The sequence below is a fragment of the Atta cephalotes genome (assembly GCF_000143395.1).
Source record: "Atta cephalotes unplaced genomic scaffold scaffold00043, whole genome shotgun sequence".
Classification (NCBI taxonomy): domain Eukaryota; kingdom Metazoa; phylum Arthropoda; class Insecta; order Hymenoptera; family Formicidae; genus Atta; species Atta cephalotes.
Genome location: NW_012130107.1, coordinates 2044629 through 2065157, shown reverse-complemented (window position 1 = coordinate 2065157; position 20529 = coordinate 2044629).

Below are 20529 nucleotides of genomic sequence, written 5' to 3'. Positions count from 1 at the left end.
AGAGAGAAAAGAAAGAAAATCCAGCGGTAAATCACTTCGCTTTTGCACGCCCGTGGAGGACGGACGGACGGACATACGTATGTACGAACGTACGAATATGTGCGGGAACGGACGAAGAATCTACCGGAGGTCCACCTTGTCGTTAAATGGCCGCAAGAAGGTGGCGGAGGTTGATGGTGGCGCGGCACTGGTGGTGGACCGAAACCGCAGAACGAGAAGGGGTCTGGTTAATTTTTATTGGACATAAATTTGCCAAAATATTTGAGCGTGACATGGATGGCCCGTAACTCTTGGCGACGTCTCTTCCCCCCTCCTTCCCCCTCTTATTCTTAGGGCCACTCTTCGAGTCCCGATTCCGTCCTTCTTCGAGCGTCCTTATAGCGTCGCGTCCTGGTCGTTCTCGCGCGAGCGCGGGTTTTAACCCCCTGTATATTTCTTGACCGAACGGTATATTAAATATCTCTTGATTCCAGGAATACTCTCAGAATTGAGTATCAGCGTCCTCGTGACCACCTTCGACCCAGGGCTTCGACCTACGACCCGTCGATGGGCCATCGAAGACGCTCGCGCTTCGCCTTCAACCTCCGCGGACCTCGTTCGAAATTGCCGAAGTCGATGACGAAGTTTCAAGTGAATGTCACGCTGAAGATACATGGTTTTGAAAATAAGACATCGAATTTGATGAATTACGTCACTCCTTTCTCTTAAACTTATTTTTAATTTCTCTTAAACTTATTTTTAATCACATAAAATATTTCTAATTAAGTAAGAGAAATTCTATTTTCAAAGTAGATTTTAGCGATTTAAATATATCAATGTGAATATATGTATCTAATTCTGCAAATCGCGTGTCGAAAGCTTTTTCAGTCAATCTTTTTCTTAAACCACAATCATGAACAAAACTGAAGTAGATAGTAATATCACGAACAATTTAATAATATTATTAATGCCAAGCTTACAAGAATATTAATAATTTAATAAAAATCTTAAAAATGAATTATGAATAATTTATTGCAAAAAATATTACTTCATATGCAATATCACTACTTTAATTCTATTCATGATTGCGTTTCAAGACCGAAAAAAATTTCAACGCGCTGCAGTTTGCAAAATTGGATAAATTCACATTGAAATACTTAAATATAAGATCCGCTGTAATCGAAAATAGTACTCTTACTTAATTAGATATATTCTCATTAGTCCAATTTCGAAATGTAACATAAAAAATATTATGAATTCTTCCGATAACTTGAAGATATTCCTTCTCTTTTCTTATTTTTATTTTTACAAACATATATCTTTTGCTTTTGTAAAAAAATCCAGGATAAAAAGACACGAAACAGATTAATCATAAAAATGAAAACATTTCATACAACTTTTCAAAATTCTTGCTTTTTCCATAACAAAAATAGCAAAGAATATTAAAAAATAACAACAAAAAAAATATCAATTTTATGACATTTGATCGTATATGAGATTCATTTTTCATCAATATTCATATGGTTCATCTCCTATTCAATATCGCACTGAGTAGTAAAATCCCAAGATCGCAATAACCGTAAAAATACATTTCGCGTATTACATCGCTCGCGTCTGTCCTAAACGTCGATTTCAAATAGTCGTCCAGTCATTTGCGACCCAGCTCCGGACATTTAAAGCCTAGAGAAAGAGATTTGCCAGCTCTCGCCGCAAAAATATCCACCATGATAACAAGGAAAGTCAGCCGGACGATCTTCGCCAGTAAAACTGTTACGCACCACCGCGACAACCCCGCCGGCCTGGCCCCCCGTTCTTCGTGGTAGGTGGTAAAATATGAAAATCAATAAGCATAAAAATTAACACGCCCCTAACACCTATAATTTCGTCGACAGGAACGTTACCGCGCCGTTAATATCAACATTATTACCGTAGCCGTCTCCATGGCCGCATTATGGGTGGCCAGGGACTGTAATTTGGCAGCAGTATAATCCCCACTTCGAGGAGAGTCTCGAAGAGACGAGAGCAGTATCTCGTATATGATTTCGAGTACGAGTTCGAGTATAACATGCGCGATGCGATGACTCCTCTGCCAAGCCACGTGTGTCACGCGCACGCGCGTGCATACGTACACACTTGTAATAATGCCAGGAGATACTTGGCGTGGATATTTATGCTCTTCGCGATTTTGCGAGCGGGCGGAGATACACGCGCATATATATATATACGTACGCAGACGTATATCGGCGCGGCGCGGTGTAATCGGGGTTGAAACGATATCCTCCTCGTTGCGCGCGAGAAAGATTGCCCTCGAGGATGCAGACGTGCAGGCAGAAATCCGAGTGAAAGTAATTGGCTTAATGCGCGACTTTTATTGTTGGATGATGGAAGGACTGGAATGGATGTAAGTGTCTGATGAAATATTACTGCTTTTGCAGAAAATATCGGCTGGGACATTACGCGAACTGCAACATGAATAACGCGGTGGACATTTATGTGGGAAGCGAAATAATATAAATGCACGTTGAGCAATACATTCTGATCTCAAAAATATTCCACGATAATCTCGATAAATATAGAAACTTATAAACAATTTTATTTATTTATTACCTATGACTTCACGGAAAAAAACATGTTTCTGGCTACAGTTAATTCTGATTAGCTGAAATTGCATTAGCTATTATAGCTATGAAACTTAACACATACAGAACTAATACATACAGAAGATTTGCTGCTATAGACAGCAAAGTATGCATGTCTGTTATAGATCAATTTATTTAGCAACATCAAGTTAGTTATCATAGTTATCGGATATGTCCATGTAAAAGAAAATTGTCTCTATCACAGCTAAATATATTACTGAAACTATACTTATTATCAAATTATCTGTACACAGAAAACGTTTGCTGCTGATGATCAATACATCAATACATAATAATAAAATGCTTGTCTGTTATAATAATATTTAGACTTCATAGCTAATGAAAATTAGACCTCGTAGACATAACGTTAGGTGTTCATATAATACTACTGAATTTAGTTGCCAAACCAAATTTTTAGCTGTGGCAACAAATCTTTTTTTTCCGTGTTATGTTTGCACATAAGTGCCAACGCTTTCCCGAATATTTTTATAGTCTAACAATAAGTTGAGCAAAGAGGAGCATAATTTTAACTATTTCATGCCACAGGAATTTTAACAGCTCTTATAAAAAACCGCCATCGTAACTTCTTATGTTCTAAAGTGCCCTCATTAACTTCACACAGTTTGTGCCTGTAGTGATTCTGTTGCAGAAAAAAGAAAGTGAGAAATGGACGATCTTTCGCACCTAAAAAATAATAACGTGCGAAAGGCATTTTTTTAAGCATTTAATGTTGCGGGGGAAAAAGAAGCGATGTGTTTATATACGGGATCGTCTCTAAAGTCCGTGGACAGTTCTTCGGTCGTTCGCAACGCCATTATCGTTCCAAGGGATGATAATGCGCGCAATTAAGGTCGCAAGTCCGTAAACGTATATGCAGCAACGAGGATGTTCCTCTCGCATATCGGTAACGTGTGTTGTTCTCAGGGTGTTGTCGTTTGTCGTTGTTCTCCTCCGTCTCTCACGCGGTCGCGGTTGTAAAATGCGCACATAAATCAGTTCGTTTAACCATATAATTTGGCAGTTGAGGATGTATGTGTACCGAGTACGCGATTTGGCGACTATTAAAAAATAGTCGCTTGAATATTTATCAAAACGGAAATATAGATATTAATAAAGTAGATACTCGTGATCAGATTAACATAAATAATTGAGTTGTCTTCAACAAGAGAGTAAATTTACTACTATAAAACGTAATAAACAATTTATATTTTTAACTATATTTTAAAAATAAAAAACTCGAATAAATAAAAAAAAATATTGAAAAAATACAAAGAGCGCAAATCATTCCTAAGCGTGAATTTGAAATAGAAGAGATAAATAAGAATGCGAAAGCAGATACATATAACGAAAACAAGATGCATTAAAGGGATATTCCAGCATCCTTCGTTTATGGCTATTTGATAGTCGCTTCCGACGATAACATAAAGTCACGGATAGCAGCCAGAAAACGTTTATTTCTGAAAACGACTAGCACGCTGAACGCATTAAACGTCAAGTAGGCATAATTGCACTGCTTCCTCGAGGTCCTGCCAGAAAGGGCTTGCTCCTGGCAGGTACTTACGCTTTCCTACGACCAACGATTATCTTCGCCGTTCACTTAATAACGAAACTTCGTGCACGAATCGTCGTCGAACCACGGATTATTCGGTGGCCTGGCAGGCACGAGTTAGCGAGCGACATTTTTACGCGGACGGCCGTGTCTGAGTTTATTGGCTCATCAGGCCGGCCGTTAGAGCACGGAAATAAAATGACGAAATGGCAGGATAATGGCACACCACGTGCCAAGCAACGAGAGTCTTTTTCTGCCATCTCGAGCGAGCACGAACGTGCTAGAACCCGCATCATGACTACGCTGCATCATTCGAGGGTCAAACTTTTGTTCTCTTCGAAATATTCTTTAAATTTTTTAATTCAAATAAATTTAAATAAAATAAATGTCTATCTATTATCAGGTCAATCAATTTGAAATCTACAATAAAAAAAAATCTTTAATAAAGATAGGCTCACGTCTTATAACAAAAAAAAATCAATAAAATTTCTTGCTTGTTATAAAGAAATAAAAGATCAAGAGAAACATTTTTGCTATATTATACTATAAATATATTATACTATAGATATATTACATCATACAGATAAAAATGTATACAAACTCAAAAAATATATGCAATGTACGGTGAAAATAATGTGAATGATCCTTTGTATCAAATTTAGTAGCAAAGTTTCGTAGTGAGAATTTCTCTGTTCTCCGAAACAAGCCACGTTTTAATAAATCAAGTACAGTAGATAATAATCAAATGAAAGTATTTTATTAATCTACAGCACTTGCAGAAGAGCCTAGAATATCTAAACAATCGAGTGTTGAAAATGCACAAATGCACAAAAAAACAAGATTTTTTGGCCAACCTAACATGTTTTTATCTTATCTCGTAAATTAAATCTACAAAGATTAAAGAGAAGAGAGAGAGAGAGAGAGAGAGAGAGAGAGAAGAGAGAGAGAGAGAAAGAGAGAGAGATTTTACCCCACAAGTGCCAAAACTGCATCGCGGTTGCATCCGCCATAAGCATACGGGATGAGTATACGACCCTGCAATCCCGCCGCTGCTGCAGGCAATGGTGATCTACATCGGTAGTGATCTACCGATCTTGTGTATAACTCGCGCGCAAATCGTGATCAGCCTTCGGGTATCCTAAGTGCAATCGTCTGGAATGGCTAGTGCTTGTTCTGGCCAAGATATATCGTTTTCTCCTTGTTCGCCGGATCTGCGGGTCCTCAATCCATCAATATTCCCACGTCAAAAGACGATGCGGCGATCTCTAAAGTTCGATGTAAAACAATTAATATACATAATTTTTTCAACTTACTTAGTAAAAGAATTTGAGTGCCGACATGGTTTCGTTCACTGTTACGAGTTCACGAGTTAACGACGCCGTCAATCGATCGATCGATCGTGACGTTCTCGAGACTCGCTGACGTTAACAAATCGCCGAGGGATCCGGCGCCATCGGGGGCCGAAAAAATGAGGCCCCTCGAGGGACAATTAGCCGCGTCCGCACGCTTTTCCGTAACGCAACCTCGGTGGCTGCCATTGATTGCTGAAAGGTGATGAGCGGCTCGTCGAGGGAGGCATGGCGAGGAACAAGGGGATTAAAAAAGGATATGAACAGCCGATGGTAATAAATGACACTCATCAATAAGGAATTAGCATGCGTGCTTCGCGAGCGACGTGAGCTGTGGGAAGCGTGCGTGCGTATGTACATACGCACGACGAATCGTGCGCGGCGATTCATGGACGAATCAGCGCGCGTTTGTTTTGAGGATGAATGGCATGCGCTCATGGCGTTGCACTAACGAGCATTGAACTTGTGCAAAATCGGATCTGTTCGCAAGATTTCGAGAGGTCACGATCGAATGTCTTGACTCGAGAAATCTTGATACAGATTATTAGGAGAAATGTTGGTTAAGATTATCAAGATTATCATTATTTTTGCTTGTACTGAATTATATGCGTTACTTGTATATCAGGATTAATAGCATCAAGAAATAAGTTTAAAGTTAAATTTTTGTGTCATAATTATAATTCATAAATATCTGAATCTGAAATAAAAAAATGGAAAAATTATTAGGTAGATATATTTCTTCTTGTTTCTTTATTCTAATCACATTATGCTCATGCAACTGTATATCAAATATCGCTTTCCTAACGGAAAGGTATTATAGCGACCCGCTGTCGCACCTCTAATCATCCCATTAGATCTCAGTCCCGTTAAGAAGACATATTTCAGACGACAGGTTGGCGATACGGCGTCGGATTGCTCGTAGCGTGGGCAAAGACAGCAGCATAAAATGATATTTGATTATCTCCTCCATGTCCTTCGAGGGACCCATTCATCGAAAAAGATTACCACTTGGTATCATTCCTCTTTCTGCGCATCGTGGTGGTCCTGTGAGAATTATAGCCACCGATGTAATAGAGCCTCCGCTCGAACGGAGAAGAATAAAAAAGAACATTATTTTACGCGATCGAGCCGGTGAACGGGAACTGGAAGGGTTAAAGAAGAATGCTACTACTCGGACGAAAAGCGGACGACTAATTTCTTAGCCTTGATACTGAAGGGGGCCCGCCATATTTTTATTGTGCCTTAACCGCGGGGCGCGGCTACGGGATATCACTGTGAAATGACGTATGGTTATTTTATACAGTAGTCCGCCACGAGGATACACTGTGTCGTATTTACGGAAACGATCCGCCTTCGGAATTCCAATCTTTTTTTTAAATGAAAAACTTGTCAGGTATTTATAAAACATGCATACATATAAAATGAAGTATGTAAGTAAGGTTCGTCTAAGGTATTCCAAAATCACCGATATCGATTTTAACGGTTTTCTTCACGATCTTAAAATATGAGTCGCGTTATGTGAGTATATTGGTATTAATTTATTTGTAAAAGTCGAGAACTCTTGTTCTTAATTGAACCGAAGTCATTTAATTCTAACGAGCGAGCAGTCTAACGACAATGATGAAGGATCTCCCTCGCCGAACATTAATAAATATTCAAGCGGAAGCCGTGCCTGCATAATAGAAACGTCGATCGGTGACACACATCGGCGGCCGGCATTTAAATGCAAACGAAAATAATCGAGAAAGCGATCAGCGTGAAATTCGATAACCGTTAACGGCCGCAACGCCGTCAATTAGTTCGCCATCGCGGTCTGATTGATCGAACGCCATAAGTCACCGGGCTTTTTGACGCTTTTCTCATGGCGGAATCGCCCTTGAAGAGTGCCCGTTGGGACCGCGCGCCGGATAAGGCTACGAATACACCTTCCATGCGTATTAGTGCTGATCATGCGGATGCGCGTGTATGAGCTCTTACGGAAGGTTCATGGAGCCCGGTTTGCCCGCGAGGTGCAAAACAATTCATTACCGCGTGACCTCCGACCCCGCAGCGCGAGCCGCTCATTATGGACCACTTTGATGATCCCGTGTGCCGAGATCTTCTTCCCCGCTTCTCTCCCGCACCCTCGCTCGGGGGTCCTATGGCTTGAAGCCAAAATGAAAGGAGCGTGGGAGGATTGGGAATCATGATGATGACGTTGACTCATCAGACGAGGAAAAATTATCTGCTGCGAAAGGAAGATTACGGACAACTACACCAAAAATTTAGATCTTCCATTGAGATATTGATTTTTTTATGATGGCTGCACAGAATTAAGATAAATTATTCGACAAACCATCGTTGAAGTTAAATTAGAACGTTTGAGCTAAATCGAATAAGTATTCAATTGAACTTGAATTTACATGTTCTGGAACATAGTCTTAAAAAAAATATATATAAATTCTATATTATCATAAAGGAAATCGGCGCTGTTATTTTAAATTCAATTCTATTGTTTAAAAGAGCTTGAAATTAATAAAGATAGTTCACCAATAGAAACTTTTGCTTTACGGAGCAATTTTACTTAGCGTTCTTTCACGAATCTCGTTCGCACCTATAAACGATAAGTAACCCAATCCGTCGCGTGCGTCCCGTCGCGTCGCGTCGGCGGGATGTCGAGTAATTACCGGCGGGCCGAGAACGCGTGCGATTATTCAAAGGGAGATAAAATGGACGGCGGAGCGGAATGAACGAAGGAGGATACACGGCGGTACCTTCGATTCCTCGAAATATAATGCACTGAGGAAGATGGGGGGTCGCCCAATCCTGTTGGTACTTACTTATATACAACGAGCGCGATAACGGTACTGGCTCTTAAACGCCACGTTATTCCGTCAAATGAAATCCTCGTGACCCCTTGGGTCCCGCATTCTTTATCTTTCGTCCAGCAGCCTCATTCTCTCTCTCCTTCCTTTCTTCTTTCTGTCCTTCCCCATCCACCCACTCCCCCTCCCACCGTCACCCCCGCACCAGCCTCTACTCGCTCTTGCTCCTTATAACATTACAATTGCTAATTCCCCCGTTGCGGTTGCTCTCAGCCGCAATAAAGCTCGGCCTGTCGGCCGTAAAAGCGAGGGCGACTCTTCGCATATATGCCACGCACCGCTCTGACACGGATGCACGCGGTTGCACACGCTTATCATTACTGAATTAAGAAACATCGCTGTTCTTTGCCGGTCACTTTGGAATAGACGATCTAGGCATACGAGAAATTTATCTTCCGCCTATAAATAATTTTATAAGATAGGATAATTAATTGATAAATTATTCATAGCAGCCGTAAAATGATACAAAGATCGCTATAATTTTTTTGAACATTGATAAAAAATTTTAATGCTGGTATCGAAGTTGTTAAGAGATTGCAAGAGTTATTACAAGATTGTCATATCCTTAATTTATTTTAATTAAAACATTGTCCGGTTTAGATATAAATAATTGTTACATCAAAACTCGTAGATGCAATAAAAGATATAATTTATTTTAATAGATTCAATTTTATAAGACCTTTGCAAATATCGGCTTATTCGAATCTTTATATTACATTTAGCTGATTCATTTCTCTTTCGTAGTTTAGATTATGTCGTATATAATATGCAGATAAAAAATACTGATAAAAATGAATCATGCATCAGACGGGCAATAATGTCATGTCGTCCACAAAAGACGGCTTAACACGTTTGTCCAAAGCATTACCTCCTTTAGTGCGATACTGGCAGTTGCATGCGTGTGTGCAAACACACAACCGGCCGCGTGCACTGAGAGCAAGCGTGCGTGCGTGCGTGCGTGCGTGCGTTCATTTTGGAGGATCTACAGACGAGACTTTAAACGATCACAACTCTTCCTGATGCGCCGATAGTAGGTCAAGTTAATATGCCTGTATTGTGATTTTTAATATCGTCCCACTGTCGGTCGTACTCCGCCTTTACTTCCTCCTCCTCTCCTCCTCCATCTTCGTCGTCCTCCACGACCTCCGTCCTGTGCACTCGCGCATCTCCTCCGCAAAAAGGAACGAAAAAATTCAAGTACCGGTGGAACGACTCGTTTCGCGGCGAGGACCTCAAGACGGCGAGAAAAAGCATTGTCGGGGATTACAATCGAGCTGGTTAACGCGCGGACATAATGCGCCGGGCTTTTTGTTAGGTGCGTAATGGAGTCGTGGATATACTTTGTCAAGTAAATATGTCGGTCGCCCGGAGATATTTCACCCGCGAGCCGGACACGCGACTCTCTACAGTGCCCTATACTGTTAGACATCAAAGAAGCAATCCAATCCCTTGAATTAAATAACATTTTGTTATTTTTAACTTCCATTGTGTCAAAATATAAATCCATTTCTGTCATTAGTTTCAAAATAAACAATGTTCACATTAACCGTTAATTAACGTACGCACTTCATAAATAATAAACTAAACTTGAATCAAATTTAACATTTTCTTGATTTAAATTATTTAACTCCGTGGTTTTATTAAATTAATGACATATTAAGAGGGAACAACGACCTATAGAAATGATTAAAAATAACTCAAATTGGAATTTTATATTAAGTATATGAATTTAATAGTGTACAATTTACAAACATGTCTTTTTATAAAATTGTCTTTTTTTTCAATATGTTTGGTACGCAAAAAAGCAAATATTAAAACGAAAGAAAATACGATTATCGATTACGCGATTCAGATCGATTGAAAGATTATTAGCTCAGAAGAATGTGTGTTTCTTTACGGCGCTGCATCGGCATGCAGTTGATTGGAAATTTGACATTTCCACTCACTATGCTCGCGTCCTGGGCAACGCCTATCAATGCTTACACTAGTCTCCATCGTTATTTCTATTATGATTTTTAATAGTAACAAATCCTCCATGTCGAACCTCCACGACTCTCATTGAAATCTCCATTCTGGACCAAGTCGTAGGTTAATGAATTTTGATCGGCGTGTCAGTTTTATAAGATCATTTATATTCTTATAATCTTTCTTGTCAACTTATAACTTAACTACAGACGTACACTATTATGTGAATCATAAGATGACTTTGTCGATATCACATAATAATCGGGGTAGATGTGAGTCGGTCGTGATCCACGGAGCATTAGATATGCCTTGTACGATCGATTCCATCTAAGACACGCGGGGTTCTCCGACAGGTACTCACACTAAAGGAAGCTTATTAGAAGCTTCGGTTGCATAACCGGGGGCGTAAGTAGACCTATCAGAGTCGACAGTTAACCCGGCTCTATCGCGCCGTAGGGCTCGATCGTGACCCAACCTGTCCGATCTACGGTCAGGTTGGGCCTTCTTCACAGTCCGTACCATATTTCGCGCTCCGTAGAGATTACCAATCGCTTAGACACTTCCGTGCCACGCTGCTCCGAGAAATAAATTCCATAGCACGGTTGAAAATCGACCGAAGGAATCAAATCGGACATAATCATCTCACGTGAACGATAATGTACGCTCTATTATTACACGAGTTCGATGAATAACGGGAATAGTCTCGTTCTATACTGTTAAATTCATAATTGTCAAATTATAACAATTTGAATTATTTTTAATCATTTCTATAAGTCGCCATTGCTCCTACACAACATGTTAATTTAATTAAAATAATTGGATAAAATAATTTAACTCTAGAAAATTTTTGATTCGCAAATTTAATTTATTATTTATTAAATATAATATGAACGTTGTTAGTATGTACTTTGAACGAAAAAATATAAAGATTTATATGACATACATGAAAGTTAAAAATAACAAAACTCTATGAGTTATCATTGTTCCTTTGATATAGCAATGTTAAACAGATTGCAAAATTATCATTTACAAAATTAATAATGAAAAGAAAAAATCTCTTATATATTATATATTAATATTATATATTAAACAATGCATTTTTTCTGAATTGCTTACGTTTTAATATTACTATAGAATTGCATACTTTTTAAATCTGAATCAGTAGATAGTCACACAGTGAGATATTTGGCACTGATAATCAAGTGAAATTTAATTAAAAAAAAGAAAGAGAGTTTGAGCATTATAAAATTTATTATTTTTATACTAAAATTTGCATTAATTTCAATTTTCCAATTTCATATTTCATATACCATATATCATTGAATTTATACACTAAAACAAGATTAAATCACATAATAAAGATCAGCTAAAGATCTTACATTTCATTCACTGATCAGTGGCACTGATATCAATGATTATCCACTGATTTAGATTTAGAGAGTACACAGAATTTCTAATAATTCACTAAAACGCAATCAGTTTAGTAAGATAAAACGCATCATGTTTATAAATCTATCATATATATATAAATTTTCAATATTAACTTCAACTAAATTTCCAATACATTTCGTATAGAATATCGTCGAGTTATTTCAGCGCATAATGACATTTAAAAAAATTTTTTAATATTCGAAAATTTTCTTTTGAAGTTTCTAAAAAATAATGTTGTTGAAGTTTCTAAAAAATAATGTAACAAATCTTGAGCATAAGAATCATTGAAATTTACAAAGACTCTCGCTTTTACAATTCGGAGCCGATCCACGACGCTCACGTCGCCCACAATCGTCGCGTAACAAGAATCCGGTAACGAACGTAATGCAATCGCCGGGTGCATTGTGCGTCTCCCACGATTCGCGCGCGTTGTTATATCGAGGCGACTAATCCGTTCTCTCGCGTCGTCCGTCCTCTGTGGAAAACGGTAGCACTGATACGTGGGTGCAGCATTAGCGGCCCTGTCAGGTCAATGAATCATTACGGGCCACGGACAGGTCGCCGAGGCGCCGATCGACGACGTGAATAAATGTCTGACCGTCATAATTCTCGGCGAGCTCGCGCGCGACGGGCGTGTGCTGTCGCCCTTGCTTGTTCGCTAGATACAATCCGCGAGGCGCCTCGTTTCGCGACTTTTCAGAGACAGCTCTGACGCGAGCAAATAAGTAGGACGTCCACGGCCACGCACAATGAGCCGGTCTTCTATAAATCAGTGAACGGCGTCACAATTTCATAATAACGGCGTTTACTGAACACGAAAATATCCGCGTACTGTCGCAACCGATCCTCTAGCAATTTTTTCATTTCGTCACTATTCTTTTCGTGTTTGACCTCTTCCGTTTTGAACAGAGATTATTAGAGGAACAATTTTTTAATTGCTAATATTATTATATTGTTAATATTATTATATCATAATTTTAGAGTTTATAAATAATAAAAAATTTTTTAACAATAAAAAAAATAGAAATAAATTAATAGTGCGGAATATACTGAAAATGAAATGCTCATTTAACATATAGAAAAATGAATTCGTGAAATTAATAAATACTGTTTAGCTGCAATATATGATGAAGCGGATATGATGAAACTGTATTTAAATTAGCATAGCTAATTAGTAGACGTGAATTATTAGAGCATAACTTTTATTAGAGCATATTATAGCATAACTGTCATATAGAAATATTGTAGATATAAAAGTTCAAAAAATATAAACTTGAAACTCCCCCTGATACTTATATTATATTTTCGTGTCTAGATGATTTGTCACGCATCTAAAAGTTTGATTAAATTAATCCGATTAGTCAAAGCTCGTTAATAATGAACATACATCTCCAATGAATATTCTATTTCAGCTCAGCTATGAATCAGTAATATGATTATCTCCTTCCGTGCTTTCTACCTTCTATATATATCGAAGATAGTTTATCGGACGGAACGAAAGCGTCATTGATATTTCTACATCAGATACATTAAATCTATAGTTAACTATATAGAATGAGTTTTTATTATCCAGCGGAAATACAGAATATGCTCAGAACAAATCGTATCTAATATTGTTCCATTATCAAAACAGACAAGATCAATCAGTCAAGTATTGTATTATATTAAGAGAAATCGTACCTATAATCTGTGTAAAAATATATATCTACATATATACATGTGTGAAAAATGTTTATGGTAACTTGCAAGAGAATTTTTCGATCTTTTTTTATCTTGACACAGCTTGCAGTGATTTATATTTACGCACCGTGTTATGAGATAAGAGCACGATTCTCACATGGGGCGGAATAAAAAATGAAGTGGGGTTGACGGTTAACGGAATTAAATGGAATTTGCTCATATGGGCGGACGCATGAAGCATGTAATTGTCAGTATTAACCCACTTGGGCGTTTCCTTTATATACACGATGTGCGCGTGCAGACGCGCGTGAGTTTGTTCGCACAACAGAGACCCAAAAGTGATGGTGCACCAATCATATATCGCTTCATCGTCCTACGGTGACCGCGAAAAGATATAAGAAAAGAAAGCATATTCGTTGCCGAATTCACAAAATAATAAACATTATTCATAAAGACAAACGCATAATTTAAGAAGTAGATTTTTTTAGATCTTTTTTAGAGTTTGCTCAATTATAAGAAAATATTTTATAAATTAGACAAATCTGACTAATTTTGCAAAGTTTAACATATTACGATGTCGCTCTCTTACTGCAGAAGTGATATAAAGAAGTGACTAAAAGAATTATGTTTCTCAGAAAAAACAATTTTTCAATTTTAGAACAAATTATTAACTAATTAAATAATATCAGCAAAACATCTATTTTTGCATTTATAATCAAATATAACTTTTTTCATTTTTGTTTCACAGCTCTTAAAAAAATTAATCTTTGACGATTTTAACAATTTTGTTGGAAATCATCCTGTTTGTGATGTTTTGATACAATATTTTATAAAGTTAATTTAGTTGATTCAGTTTTAATAGGATAATGTTTACCTAATTAATTTACAATAACTTGAAAATTACATTTTTTTAAGATCTATTATTTTTAAAATAAAGTGAGATATGTAGATTTAACATAAAAAGGAAATAGACAAATCTATATTTGTTAAATTATTGTGGGACGCGGACATAAAAAATGTGAGATTTTATATTGTAAAGTAAAACTTCACAATTTTATATGCGGAATCGACACATTACAAGCAATTTATATATTTACGATAAACATTTGTTATAACTAATGATATCGCAATAACTCGATGTATTCATGCATTTCTTCCATTGCTCTAAAACGCTCTACTTCGACACAATGAAGGTTACTCGCAAAATATTACATTCGCGCACGCAATCTGCCATGCAACAGGTGTCAGCACGAACATATCGCACTTGTGCATGGTAATTATCCCGTACAGAGGGCTTCATTCATTTATGTGTACGTGGCACATTCCACAGTCAGCGTACAATGAACTGGTAGCGTAATATCTTGGAAATAATTAAAGTCAAAAAATCCTAGCACAGATTTTCCCGGCATAAATCATTGCGCAAGATTCTTTAATTGCATATTGTGCGAAACAATTTCTTAATGCTTGAATATATTTAATAACACCGGAACATTAACTCCTATTCAATAATTATACGCAATTCTTAATTAAACATTACATATAGGAAACAATTTCTCGATTGCAAAGATAAACGCGATCGATTCGATCAATCCGAGTTCGATACGATTAACTCACCTAAATACCACAAATACACAATCAGTAACTACGATATCCCATATCGTTATTATCTACGCTGCAAAAATAATGAAGTATCTCCGCAGTATCAATCTACACATAAATTATCGACGCAGGAGAACTATACCGCGCCCTACTGTAACGTTATATTTATGTATGCATGGGCAGTCATTATTCGATCAGCAATTAACAGCTATGAGCTGATCGATGGCCGCAACCCCGAGAATTCTCATTACCTCAATTCTTCTCACGTTCGTCACGCGGCATTGTCCATCAGCTGTAATTAAATGCAATACATTTAATAAAATTCTTTATCATAAAGTTGATCTCGATATCGGTTTGAACCGCTAACATTTGCGTTAAAATAAAGAAATTTAAAGTAGAAAAACTGAAGAAAGTGCGTTACAGATAAAATCAATTCACGATTCTCTATTATTATCGGAATCCACCTTGTGCCGAACGATTACGACACCTGCAACGGAGAGATTATTTCTAATTAACGGTGTATTATATTAATTGTAGATATTAACCATAGTACGCACGATTAACGATCTTATTATCGACATCGACGTTCGCATCGTCTTTCGCGCCTCACTACTGGCGGCGAATCGCAGGTGCAAAATCCTTCGCGGTGGCATCGCACCCAAGGTCAAACGAACTATGCCGTACAAGCGCATCCGCTTCCTGCGATCTGCAATCGCAGGCAGATATCAAATGGCGATTACGAAAGAATTATCTTAATTGCCGGCCAGGAAGCAGCCGGTGGAGTGAAAAGGACGAGTTTGTCCAGGAATAACGGATAGACCTGGCGCGCATGGTTCGATCGATGACAAGATCAGCCACGAACGATCACCGTGACTCGCTTTAATTACATCGCTAAGGGAAGATGTGAGGGAAGGAGGGGGGGCAGACCGTGGACTCTCTCTCGATGGGAGTCCTCGTACAATATCGACCGAGACCACCAGCCTCACAGTATGCCAACTATGTCTCTCGCGATAGTGACGCCGGCTCGTTAAGATTCGAAACGCCAACTGGTCAGACACGATCTATATGGATAATTAAAACTCGAATCTTCGATTATGTTCGCGTGCGTTACGTGCGCTTACGTAAGCAGGTTGCAAAGTGGCATGCACTCGCCGACCTTAACCCGTAACTGAACCGATTATAACTCTGCTATTTAGTTATTATATTGCGCTTTTATTATTATTAGATTATTTGATGACTAAACAAAAATCAGACAGGACTATTTACTTAAGCACACAAGAAAACTATTTTTGTTTTAATTTACAAGGGAAAAATTTATCTTTTCAGTAAAAATAAATATTTCGTTATTTAGAAAAAGAGGAAAAAAAAGAGAAAATTTTTTGGAAAAATCTGCTCATGTGTATACTATTTTAACTTATTATCGCAAGTAATAATTTAATTTTTCAATATTTTTTTATACAATTACATATTACATTTATAGTAAATTATTTATAGTAAATTAAAAATAGGTTTTGTGTGCGCACATATTTAAATGATTAATTTTCGCGACGAATAAGGATCCGTAATTAAGAATGGAGGGAAGATATAAGGAATGCAGGATCACAGGATGTGCATTCTATAAGCTAAACCGGGATTTTAACGACACATGTATGTCATCTTGTGTACTAATGCTGCTATTCATCAGTTTAGAAACGAGCGGCGTCACACAGACCTGAGAAAGTAATTAATTTCGACACTGATTAATTCCTAGAAATTACTAGTTTCTTTCAGAGAGATCAGACAGTGAACAACCATTTCCTCACCTGGCTTAGCTTGCAACGACAGGTAGCAGATTTCACCCTTTCAAGACGCACCCTGTATTTCCGTAACACTTTTTTGTAGCTAAAGTGACAGGTGGTTACCGCGCGACATCTTGAAAAATATCCAATCGTTCTTTTTTAATTTATTACAAAATATACAACATACATTTCACACATATGAATTCATTAAATGCATACATATATAACAACCAGGTTGTTATATAATTCGTTATTACATAATTTTATTTAGCGTTTAGCGTCACACAATAAAACAAAGTTTCATTTGTGCTCAAACTGTTTTTAAAAATTTTTATTACGACTATATAAAAATTGAATGATAATGTTTATTCCTTGCATCTCTTGTATACTTTCGTGATTATCCTCGCTTATAATTTTCCCGAAAAGTCAAGGTGTACACCATTATTCCCAATTTCGCCGGTTTCTCACCTCTGACATGATAATGGTGCATTGGGACGATCGTCAACCGAATGGAGGTTTACACATAGTGGTTTGTGAACGGTGGACCACCCACCAATGGGTGTCAGCAGTGCCACACCTTGGATAATAACGCGCAGCGAATCGGTCGAGTTTGCTGATTTCCAACTGATGACTGGTTAGCATAATAATGATCTGATGATCATTGGGAGAAGGATCACATCCTGTCTGATCTCGCGTTCTCCTTTTTGATTTTATTTCATTTATTATTAATGGATAAACATTACTAATATTATTAAATATTTCTATATTTATATCTATACTTATTACGTTGTTTAGATTTCTTGTAAAATTTGATCATCAAATGAAAATGTATCTAAAGATCATATTAAGATTATCAAGAAGAAGATAAGAAAACGAGAAACAAGTGAAGATTTTTTTTTTTTAAGAGAACCTGGCATGTATCCGTTTCATGCCCTTCGTTATGAGCACACGAAACCGTCATGTAACACATGGCCGAGACAAGTGTTGCACTTTATCATTCATCTCGAGTTTATTATGCATTCCAAGGTATTCTCTGCACAGTCAAAAATTCCACTACCAAGAACTTTCATATTCAAGAAATTAAGAATATGAGGCCAATTATCGTATAATCGGAATTTAACAAAATAAAATTAAATAAAACAAAAAAAATATCTACATTTAAAAATACAATTTCTGAAAATTGACAAAAATGACTCGTTATGATTTATCATTGTAAAAAATATAATTAAAAGACCAAAGTACTAAAACTGATGGAATTTACAAGAGAAATCAACACACATCTTATTTCACATCGGTCCGTTCTCTCGGAGTCTCACGAATTCTCCCGCCACGGACCTCTTCGTGAGGCGTCGCGATAACATCTCGCAATTCAGGCCCCGAAACGACCGTTAAAGGATCATTAAGGCCGGCGTGAAGAGTGCGATAACGGCGATTCTTACGCGTGAGTAAATTCATACCCCAGTCAATTTAGATACAAGGTACAGGGGACTACGGAGACTGATTTAAGCTTCTTCGTAACTTTCTTAACAGCCAACAAACTAAAAGTATCTGGACACGCGCTGCAGTTTTGCAAGGGAATCACCGATCTGGGCCTTAGAGACCTGCGGAATGGCAGGTGAAATCTGCCCGGGCTCGCCCGCGAGCCATATGTTGCGCACGCTACTTTAAGACCTGAAATAAGGCCCGGGTAACAGGTTGCTGCTGCCACGAAGCAGAGATTGTTTTGTCCGCAGCCTTAAAGATCCTCCACGGACTAATGAGCTATTCTGCCAGTATATTGGCCCGATGCCTCGCGCCGCTTTTGATCACCGCTACTGAAATATAAGGCCCATTCGTTACTCGTATAGTGACTCGGATATTTTAGATTCCTAAATAATCCACCGGCGTGAGATTTCACACGATTATGGATTCTTCGGCTTTTTCGGCAGTTCAAAAAATGTTATATGCGGGAGAATAGGAATAAAATTATAGAAAGATAATTTATACGTTATATTCAAATAGTGTAATTTAAAATAAAAAAATTTGGATTCATAATATTTTAGATTACCATTAAAAAATTGAAAAATTTATTTCAAAAATATTAAAAATTATTTAAAAATTATTACAAAATAACAGATTGATGCTATGCGTCGAATAAATCAATATGCTCAAGAATTTCTTTAAAAAATCATTTAACCGCATTGCATTTAGATCAGCTAAGATATATCTAAAAAAAAAGAGAGTAACAAATAGTGTTTGTATCGAGGTTACGAATCAATATTAACGCGATAGATACTTATAGTTACTTTTTTCATTTCATTATTTATCTGTCACGTTTTTCAATTGGTCTGCTTTTCGAATCGGCTCTTATCGAATACGATCTTTAAAGTGATCAAAAACACGGAACGAATTGATAATTAAATGATGACGGTGCAAAGCATTTCTCTTGCCAATATTGTAATTTCTCGTAAATTGATGATAATAGTTTAGCAGATTTAAGAAGAAATATGATACACATGACACGCCAATAATTTAGCATACATTAACATTAACTACATACTTAATATCACTTCAATTTAAGAAGAAATATGATATACATGACATGCCAATAATTTAGGATAACATTAACTTCATAAAATCATGCGGCGATGTAATAATTAACTAAAAACTTTATATTATATTCTCTCTGTTCAATACTTATTCAGCTGGGAATCTTTCCAGCTGACTGAGAATTTCATGAGGGCGACGACTATATAATTCGTGCACGGATCGCCGCATCATCGACGATCACGCTTCTCGAAGAAGAAACGCACGAGCACTAACACACCTAGTATAACCGGCAGTGGCGATTCTCGCTGACAATGAGACACGTACCACCACGGAGTAAAGGGTTGCAAGAAGACGAGAGTCTTCCGGGAAGCGATGAAAGACTCTCGCTCCTTGGTCAGGTGTGCTGTACATCCTGAAGGAACGATCAGTTTTATACGAGGTCAACTTAGTCGCTTCTACAGCGATCGTGTCAAAGGTCGTGAGACCGTTACTGCTCAAACTCCCGTGCAAAAATACTTAGACCTTATGTTACATTTATAGATAATAAACAACTAGATATAAAATAAATGCAAACACAAGACAAAATAGCATTATTTTTATTAATTGTGTAAAATGCAGGATTTTGTGAAAGTTTCAACTTCTACCTCAATAAATCAAATAAATAAAATCATAACATTTTCATTTCACACGTAAATAAAGTCTGACAATTTGAAAATCCTTTGACACGTCAACCGGTAGATTTTATTATTAATCCAAATATAATTTCACCAAAGTCGTAGATCTACAGCTCTTACGAGACAGTGGATAGTTTTTGCCGATGATGGCCAGCCTCGACCAGCCTCGACCCCCTTCGCTTTGTGCCGAAAAACCTCATAGTTGACGTTCCATTCTTGGCACGGCCCATACGACGTTGCGACCTTTTGTCACCGTGCGGTCGCTTTTCTCTCGCAAAAGTCTTTGCATAGTGCAAAGCCTCGATGCCATATACAAACGAAGAATGGAACCTTTTACCCCAGCGTTTTGTGTGTGTGTGTGTGTGTGTGTGTGTGTGTGTGTGTGTGTGTGTAGTATATATGTGTAGTATATATATATATATATATATATATATATATATATATATACGTACGTACGTACGTACGTACGTCGTACGTACGTACGGTACACGAA